Raw genomic sequence first — 9,177 nt, 5'->3', positions numbered from 1 at the left:
TAGTTTTGGCTCCAGGTAGATGCATTTTAATAAGAAGTTCCTTGCTCCTTAATAATACTTAAGGCAATTTTATTAAAATTAACTCATTCACTCTTTATCTTTTTTCTGTCATTTCAATATGTAGTTAGTCTTAAATTGGCATTGAATCTATTTTTTTTTCCTTTTTTGGCTTTTTGAGCTTTATCATGTAATGCTCAGGGGTTACTTCTGGCTATGTGTTCAGAAATTGCTCCTGACTCAGGGGACCATATGGGATGCCAGGATCGAACCAAGGTCCATACTGGGCTGCAAAGCAAACATACTACCTCTGTGCTATCACTTTGGCCTCATTTAATCTGTTTTATTTTTTTTAAATATTCGCTAAAGATAATTGGATAAATTGAATCTCTAATACCTTACCTTTTTCCTCTTTAACACAACTATTTTCTTTAACAAAAGTATATATCTCATTTCAGCACTTAAGAGATCGTGTTCCCTCTTGTTTCATGATACATATTTCTTACTCCTAATTTTTTATTCTGAAATTTATATAAAAATCAACTCCTGTAGCATCAAATTAACTATAATAGACAAATAATAAATTTTGAAAAATACATATACAAAAAGAGTTAAAAAATTCTCTACACAAACTAATACTTTATAAACAGTATATACCTCACAGGGTTGTTCTGAAAACGAGTTGATTTATACAAGAGTATATATTTATATATATTTATACAAGAGTAGTTTATTAAATTTTCTATTTTTTTCTACCTATTTCCCTTTTTCATCCACATAGACTATTCATGATTAATCAAAGATTCATAATGATCTATACTGATTTTTTACTCTAATATGTTATTTAGAATATTTTCTTCCAAATGTCTAAGATATTTAAAATGTTGAAAATGCTTTGATCATATAATACCTAGGTAAGGTTACCAAAGAACTCCAACTAAACTAGTATTCTATCCACTGGGTTCTACTGGTAGTCAAAATTTTCTCGTGTGCATGCAATAACTTCTGCAGTAGGGTGTTTGTCTTGCACACAGTCGATCCAGGACAGACAGTGGTTCAAATCCTGGCATCCTATGTGGTCCCCATGCCTGCCAAGAGTGACTTCTGAGCACAGAGCCAGGAGTAACCGCTGAGCGCCGTCAGTATAACCCCCAAAAATGGGGGAAGGAAAAAAGAAATAAATACAGAGAAGTGAAGAGAAGTAGGAAGAGGAAAGGGAGAAAAAGGAACGTAAAGAGAAGGAAGAAGGGAAAAGTGGGTACTGGAGAGGAGAGAGAAAAGGAAGATTAAGGAGAGGAGTGAAAAAGGTGAGGAGAGAAAAATAAAATTCTACTTATATGTAAGTAGACAATATTTCTTAAGCACTTGCCTGAATCACTGAATTCATGTCAAAAAAAATTTAAGACTTTTAGAAGTTATGTAAATTGCTCAAATACTTTAGATAGCAGATCAAAAATTCAATTCTATGTCATTGACTTGCAAACCGTATGTAATCAGTTCACTCTTCTATTTCTCCCATACATAGAAACCAACTTAAACATTTTTTTTATTGTATTATTTCACAGTAAGAATGATAGTCTTCACTCATTACTCCCTAGGAAAAAAAGCATTGTGAAGCGTGAACTAGAAGACAAGGACAAATTCATGCAAGTCACAATTGTAATGCTAAATGTGCACTTCATCCTCTAGCTAATGGAGCATCACAGAAACATTTTAAGCAAGAATGACATCTTTAGACTAAAAAGAAAACCAATCCTCTTGTTAGATATTCTTTGAAGAATTAAATATTGCCAGTTATGCTACCATCTTGAAACTCGTAGTGCAGAAAGAAGCATTGTTATCTAAGTAACAAGAAAATAAAACTCTCACTTCAGACATAAACATGGAGGCCACATTTTTGGGTAAGGAGGGTCTAAGGAATGAACTTAGAAGAATTTGGTGGTTGATAGATTTGGTGAGAGAAATTCAGAAGTTAATAATGACTTACAGATGTTCAGGTAGAGGGCCAAGATACCAGTAGACTAGATGAAGGAAAGAGAAAAACATATGGTCTTATCTATTCTCTCACCTTTGCTGTCATTCTTTCTCATTTAATTTCTGACATCTTATCAACTATCCAAGGCCCAGTTCAAATGTCACCTCCCACAGCAAGACTCAACTTTTTTCTTATTTATTTTTTCTTTGTCAATACTGTGAAATAATTGAGGAAACCTATGATGTTCATACCCAAAGACTACTGGCTTTTCCTTGATGAATATTATGAATTATGATCAAATCTCAAAGCATTTAATCCAATCTGACTTAATTCTTGCATTCAGTGTAAAAAATTGATCTAATTTCTATCTTTTGCGTGTGACTATCCAATATTCCCAGACTCCTCTGTTAAATAGATTATTTTACTCCATTTATTGTAATCATATTCTCTCTAATAGTTTGTTTATATATCTGGGAGTTTATTTCTAAACTCTTAATTCAATTGCATTTCTCTATTTATTCCAGCATGATAGTATTTTGATTATTATTGCTTTGCAGTATAACTTAAGATCATCATAATTCATTACATCCCATCTTTACTTTTCTCTAACTTGCTTTGATTATTGGGGAATTTTATGATTTCATATAATTTTCATAGCACTAATTTTCTTTTCTTTTTTTTTTTTTTTTTGGTTTTTGGGTCACACCCAGCAGCGTTCAGAGGTTACTCCTAGCTCTGTGCTCAGAAATCATCCTTGGCAGGCACAGGGGACTATATGGAATGCCGGGACTCAAACCACCATCTGTTCTGGATTGGCTGCTTGCAAGGCAAACACCCTACCTCAGTGCTATTTGCCACATAGCATTAATTTTAAGTCCTTGAAAAAGTCATTGTTATTTTGATGAATATTGCATTAAATCTATATAATTTTTGAGAATACTTATTTAACTCCATTAATTATTCCAATTGAGAAATAGAATATTTTTATTTCCTAGTATCTTCTTTTCTTTTAATAATTTTTGTTTTATTTTGATTTTAGGCTACACCCAGTGATACTCCTCTCTTTGAATTCAGAAATTATTTCTGGAAGAGCTGGGAAAACATAAAAATTCTAAATCAAACCCAAATGAGCTGCATGCAAGGCAAATGCCCTATCCACTGTACTATCATTCTGACCCATTTTAATCGTTTTATTTTTTGATTGGGGGCCACACCAAGTTGCACTTAGGGGTTACTCCTGGCTTTGCACTAGGAATTGCTCCTGGCAGGTTTGAGGGATCATATGGGATGCCAGGGGAAGACTATACTTTCAGGGATAATTTCTATAGTATGGGATACTAAGCATCAAACCCAGGTCAGCCACATGCAAGACAAATGGCCTACCTGCTGTGCTATTGCTTTGGCACCTGTTCGAATAACTTTTATATAGCAAACATTCTTAGACTAAAATTAAATGACACACTACTGAAAAAAAGAAAATATTCTATGCCATGTATTCTGATAAATGATCAATGCCTAAAATATATAAAGCATTCATAACACTTCACAACAACAAAAATGATAACCACATCAAAATCGGAGATAGGAGATGAACAGACACTTCCCTGAAGAAGACAAAAGAAAGGCCAATAGAAATATAAAAGTGTTTGTTGTCATGTGTTAAGAGAAATGTAAGACAAAACAACAGTAAGAATGACATACATTAAAATAAAAGATTATATAAAAACCACTGTTGGCAGGACTATGGTAAAAACAAAGAATCCTCATCTACTGTTGTTGGTAATGTCATCTGTTCAACCTCTATAGACAACTGCTCAGTAATTATGAAGAACATAATTCCCATATTACCCAGTGATTTCACTTCTAGGTGCTTATCCCCCAAATGCAGAGACATTAGTTTGAAAACATGTTTGTACACATATGCTTATTGAAGTACTATGTGCAAACAACCTCAATATCCAATGACAGGTACATGAATAAAAGGTCATGGTATATATGCACAATAAAAATTATGCAGCTAAATCCTAAAGTTTGATGCAATTTGAAAGGATTTGGAGGTTTTCATGTTAAGTAAAATAGTCAACAGTTATAGGACAAATGCCAGTAGATTTAATAATGTGTGATATATAGAGCAGCAAAAGGAGAAATATATAAGATCAGGCTGGAGTGACAGTACAACAGGTAGGGCACTTGTTTTGCATGCTGCCAACCTGGGTTCAATCCCCAACATTCCATATGGTCCCCAAAGCCCACCAAGAATGCTCTCTGAGTAAAGAAAGTGAAATAGATTCTTATCCCTGATGAGTGTGCCGCACTCCACTCCCACTCCAACAAAAGAAAGAAAAAGAAAAGAAATGAACAATATTAATTAATAATACACCCTTTGCTTTAGATTACAACATTGGGATTACCAAGCAATGGGGTTTGGAGAAAGGAAAGATCTACTAGAAGTAATTAAGAAGAGGATCATAGGAATTTTGGTAGAAAAGAAGTACAACTGTTTACATCAAAATCATGAATGTTAACGTGAGTGTAGTCATGTTACTTAAACTATAATAATTAAAAAATAAAACGGCATCTTAGTAATGAACATGATCCTAGCAGATTATATTTATCTAAATGTAGTTCTAATCTCCTTCATTTTGATATACCACATCTTCTTGCCAGCCTCTCATACTTTATATATTTGAATAAATACATGTTAGAAATTTGGTGGTGTTTTTCCCTGTCTTTTATCATATGTTACAGAAAATTCTATCTTCTGCCCATTTTTTTAAAAAAGCTGCTCGCCTGCCAGTTTTGGCAGAGCAAACTAGAAAATGAATATGGCAACAAAAAGGCACCAAGCAGCAGACAAAGCTCAGGGTTTGCAAAGTTGTCGTGCTCCTCAACCTGCTGTATTGGGTGTGAAATTAAATCCTATCAATGTCACACTCACCCCCGAAGCAAATGTCCCCTTGTGACAGCCACATGCTGTGCTTCAAGCCAAATGATAGAATAACATTACCAACAATTATGTTTTGGGAGCAGAATTTTTCCAAAAAGTATCAACAGAGTATTGATTGGCCTTTAGCTATTCCCAATGTGTCCCTATTAACAAGTGTCCACTGCCAGCATAAAAAGCAGATGCTATAGGATAAAGTAAAACAAGCATTCACTAGGGTGATAGACACAATCTTCAAGGGTATAGCAAGCAAAACGCAGTGCAAATTTGTGATATTATTTCTGAAGAGGCAGAAATCACTCAGAGTATAATGGTAGAAATTTAAATGATAGGATTTAAAAGACCTTAGTTTTTCTTTTTTTTTTTTTTTTTGGTTTTTGGGCCACACCCGGCGGTGCTCAGGGGTTTCTCCTGGCTGTCTGCTCAGAAATAGCTCCTGGCAGGCACGGGGGACCATATGGGACACCGGGATTCAAACCAACCACCCAACCACCTTTGGTCCTGGATCGGCTGCTTGCAAGGCAAACACCGCTGTGCTATCTCTGCGGGCCCAAGACCTTAGTTTTTCTTCTTTCGTTTCTTTCTTCTTTCTCAACTCAGTGTCAGTCATTTATTTCACTTTATATTTATAAAATTCCTATCAACTATATTCCTCAAACTGTTTTAAAATGGAAATTTCAAGGATAACCAAACTAAAGGTGAGGAAATTGTGAAAGAAATTCTTGTGTAAATCTTTGTTTTCGTTTGTTTGTTTTTTGTTTTTGGGGTCACACCCGGTAGCACTCAGGGGTTGCTCCTGGCTCTATGCTCAGAAATTACTCCTGGCAGGCTCAGGGGAACATATGGGATGCCGGTATTCGAACCACCGTCTTTTTGCATGCAAGGCAAACGCCCTACCTCCATGATATCTCTCCGGTCCCTTGTGTAAATCTTAAAGCAAACAAAATCCAGAGGAATCTTTATTTTGTTTCACAGTAACAACACCAATATACACTATCTTAGACATATGTTCCTCTACATACACATAACATTAATTTGAGATAAAGAAACTTCAACACAAGTTAATTGATAAAAAATAAAATACTGGGGCTGGAGAGATAGCATGGAGGTAAGGCGTTTGCCTTTCATGCAAGAGGTCATCGGTTCAAATCCCAGCGTCCCATATGGTCCCCCGTGCCTGCCAGGAGCAATTTCTGAGCATGGAGCCAGGAGTAACCCCTGAGCACTGCCGGGTGTGACCCAAAAACCACAAAAAAAATAAATAAATAAATAAAAAAATAAAATAAAATACTAAGATCCCCTCTGTGACTATTACCTAAAATCATAAAGTTCCTCCTAGAACTACATATTCTGTTTTATCTGTTCATTCTTAGGTAAGGTTTCTCTTGGTGTCTTGGTCATTTAGAAAACAGAATGTATTCTATAGTTACTTCATGGATTTCCCAACACCAAATCAGTAAAGCCTTTCTTTCACACTGGTAAAAGACTATTTGCTACAATACAGAAATAAAGGAGGTTATTCAGTACTTTAGTACATAGATGAATAATAAAACATGACAAGTTAAGAAATTTTAATTGGACGCCATGTTCACACAGTGCCAGCTCCATAGAGTCAAACCAAGCCATGAAAAATTATGAGTATACTGGTCACAAGGCAGAAATCTGGCCATCTTAGGAGAGAATAGGCCAACACTCTCTCTGAATGCCTGTTGCATTCATTACCACCGTTTTACCAATGGCCCTGCCTCACAAATCCTCTATGATTCTCTTCTACAACACTAATCTGACCAAAGGTCAGGTACACTGGTATTTGGGTTGATATCAGCAGGACTTTTTGGAGCAGGTGTGGGCAATCTCTTGTCAATACCCTTCTTTTCAGAGGCCCAGCAGCTGAGAACATGCTGCGAAAAGCAGTGGTTTTGGTAATAGTGCTTTGAGTTTCTAATCAACTGTTAATGTACTTAAGGGAAATAGTCAATGTGCCTTTTAAGGGGTGATGACACCTCCCTGTAATGGCAGTTGGGCACGTCCCTGGGTATTGACAACTTCCCCTTGATGTATAAAAAGGAGAGCATGTCAGTTACTGGAGGAGCCCAGGGGAAAGACCAAGGCAGAATCTGCTAGCCCACAAGGGTCCAGGGGCCCAGGCTCCCAGTCTTAGGCCTGAGATACAGCATCATGCTGCTTGCTCAGGATCAATACCCTCTCCTCCCTCCCCTCTCCCCTCCCCTCTCCCCTCCTCTCCCCTCTCCCCTCCTCTCCCCTCCCCCTCCTCTCCCCTCTCCTCCTCTCCCCTCCCCTCCTCTCCTCTCCCCTCCCTTCCTCTCCTCTCCTCTCCCCTCCTCTCCTCTCCCTCTCCTCTTCCCTCCCCTCCCCTCTCCCCTCCTCTCCCCTCTCCTCTCCCCTCCCCTCCTCTCCTCTCCCCTCTCCTCCTCTCCTCTCCCCTCCTCTCCTCTCCTCTCCCCTCCCCTCCTCTCCTCTCCCTCTCCTCTTCCCTCCCCTCCCCCTCCTCTCCTCCCTCCTCTCCCCTCCCCTCCTCTCCTCTCCCCTCCCCTCCTCTCCTCTCCCTCTCCTCTTACCTCCCCTCCCCTCTCCCCTCCTCTCCCCCCTCCTCTCCCCTCCTCTCCCCCCTCCTCTCCCCTCCTCTCCCTTCCCCTCTCCCTCCCCCCTCCTCTCTCCTCCCCTCCCCTCCCCCTCCTCTCCCTCCCCTCTTCTCTCCCCTCCACCCCTCCTATCCTCTCCCCTCCCCTCCCCTTTCCTTTTCTTTCCCCTCCACCCCTCCTATCTTCTTCCTGCCCCTCCCCCTTCACCCTCTCCCCTCTACTCCGCTCTCCTCCCCTCCCCTCTCTTCTCTCCCCTCTCTCCTCTCTTCTCTCTCTTCTCTCTCCTTCCCTCTCCCCTCTCCCCCCTCCCCCCTCCCCTCCCCTCCCCTCCCCTCTCTCTCCCCGTCCCCTCCACTCTCCCTCCCCCTCCCCTCCACTCTCCCCTCCTCTCCCCTCTCCTCTCCTCTCCTCCCCTCCTCTCCCCTCTCCTCCCCTCCTCTCCCCTCCCTCCTATCCTCTCCCCGCCCCTCCCCCTTCACCCTCTCCCCTCTTCTCTGCTGCTCTCCTCCCCTCCCCTCTCTTCTCTCCCCTCTCTCTCCTCTCTTCTCTCTCCTCTCTCTCCTTCTCTCTCCCCTATCTGCTCCCCTCTCTGGAGTCTGGGCCTACAGACTTCCCCCAGCCCTCTCTGGCCAGTGAATTAATTCTCTTTTTCAGAATCCATCCCCTCCTCCTCCACCCCATCCCCCAGAGCAACTGACTTCAAACTGGGAATAAAAAAAAAAAACACACATATACGTTATTTCTTTTCTTTTTCTTTTTCTTTTTATTGTGACCAAAGTGCATTACAAATCTTTCAGTGCATCATTTATGGTACATAGTGACAATGAATGAGGGGCATTCCCACCACCAGTGCTGCCCTCCCTCTGCCCCTGTTCCCAGTATGCATCCCATTATCTCCCTCCTTTACCCCCCAGAATGCTTTCTACCACTCTCTCTCTCTATGGCCTCTCTCTCTGTCCGGGGTCATTACATTTTGGTAGCCCTGGTTGGGCACCTAACACACCTAGCAGGGGCTCTGAAGGCCCTTAGCCTTGCAGTTTTGTGGCTTTTGCAGCTAACACCCTGAACAGGTGTACGCAATTGAACCATGGATTCTGCAAGGACTTCAAGAAGAAAAAGATGTAACTAAAAAGGTGAATGTTGAAAAAAGAGAAAAATGAAGAAGTGGATTAGAGAGAAAAATGAGTGAGAAAAAAATGAGAGAAGAGAAAATTAGCACAAAAGAATAAAAGACAGAAAATGAGCAAAAATAAAGAGAGTAAACAAACAGAAGAAATTCAGAGAGAAAATAAATGAGCAAAAGAGAAAAGACAGAGAAAAAGAGCAAAAGAGATTTTAGAGTATATTTGCCCTTAAACAGAGAAATAGAAAGTGAAAAACTCTGATAACCCCACAATGTCCCTTATCAGCAGGAAGCAGCTACAAAGAATTTGTCTTCCCATTACCCAATTTCCAGCTTTCTTAGAATAGGCATAGATTGTATAGAAAGTTAAGAAGTTACTATTTATGTACCCTAAACATTGTTTTGTTTCTTCCCTACACCTTATCTTTTGGCTTTGGGGCAATTAAAATAACACTCCAGATATTAGAAGCAGAAACACAACCGACAAGTCTCTTGCTAGAAGATTTGCAGAAGACCATCTTACCTGGCTGAACTT

This window comes from Suncus etruscus, chromosome 5, assembly GCF_024139225.1.
Source record: "Suncus etruscus isolate mSunEtr1 chromosome 5, mSunEtr1.pri.cur, whole genome shotgun sequence".
Classification (NCBI taxonomy): domain Eukaryota; kingdom Metazoa; phylum Chordata; class Mammalia; order Eulipotyphla; family Soricidae; genus Suncus; species Suncus etruscus.
The sequence above is the reverse complement of the archived record's forward strand: the minus strand, read 5'-3'. Positions refer to the sequence as shown.